Below are 860 nucleotides of genomic sequence, written 5' to 3'. Positions count from 1 at the left end.
TTTATGGACTTAGTAATGAGGACCCTTATAAACATCTTGAAGAATTTCTTGAGATATGCTCAACTGTCAAAATTCACAACTTCTCCGATGATGCTTTTAGGTTAAAATTATTCCCTTTCTCACTTAAGGACAAAGCAAAATACTGGCTACATACTTTGGATTCCATGACTATATCAACCTGGGACCAGCTGCAAGGAGAGTTTCTCAAGAAATATTTTTCCATAGAAAAAACTAATCAAATAAGGAAAGCCATAACTAGTTTTTTCCAATTAGATGGAAAAATGTTTCATGAAACATGAGAGAGATTAAAGGACCTTATTAGAAAATGTCCCCACCATGCTGTACCCAAGTGGCAGTTAATCTAATATTTTTATGATGGGCTCTCTGAAAGACATCGATAAATGATCGATGCATCATGCGGTGGGACATTCATGCTGAAAAGTGAGGATGAGGCATGGCAACTGTTTGAAATTTTAAGTAAAAATTTATTACATCATATGTCTGCCTCTATTAGAGATAAACCCATGTTAAACCCAAAGAGAGATGGAATATATGAAGTAGGAAATGCCATAGATATCCATCATAAGGTAGATGAACTGTCTCAAAAATTAGATTGTCTTCTAAATACTGGATAATCCCCAATTCCACCTAACCCAATCCAAGAAGTTTGTGCATTGTATGCAAGTCCGAACCATTTTGTTAGTAAATGCCCAGTCGCACCTCAATTTTCTGAGTTTGTGCACGAGCAGGTTCAACAAGCTCAAGTCCAACAAGCTCGCAGACCAGGAAACGATCCTTATTCGAACACTTATAACCCCGGCTGGAGAAACCATCCAAATTTTTCCTGGAGACCACAACCA

General features: G+C 37.4%; 1 non-coding gene across 1 annotated transcript; it reads right to left on the bottom strand.

The window, feature by feature from the left end:
• Positions 1 to 236: 236 nt before the first annotated feature.
• LOC140859515 (small nucleolar RNA R71) lies at positions 237 to 342 on the bottom strand. Its single transcript, XR_012143053.1, has one exon. It is a non-coding gene; the product is annotated as a small nucleolar RNA R71 (small nucleolar RNA).
• Between the last annotated feature and the right edge of the window lie 518 nt (positions 343 to 860).

The sequence above is a fragment of the Elaeis guineensis genome, chromosome 7 (assembly GCF_000442705.2).
Source record: "Elaeis guineensis isolate ETL-2024a chromosome 7, EG11, whole genome shotgun sequence".
Lineage (NCBI taxonomy): Eukaryota > Viridiplantae > Streptophyta > Magnoliopsida > Arecales > Arecaceae > Elaeis > Elaeis guineensis.
The sequence above is the reverse complement of the archived record's forward strand: the minus strand, read 5'-3'. Positions and strand labels throughout refer to the sequence as shown.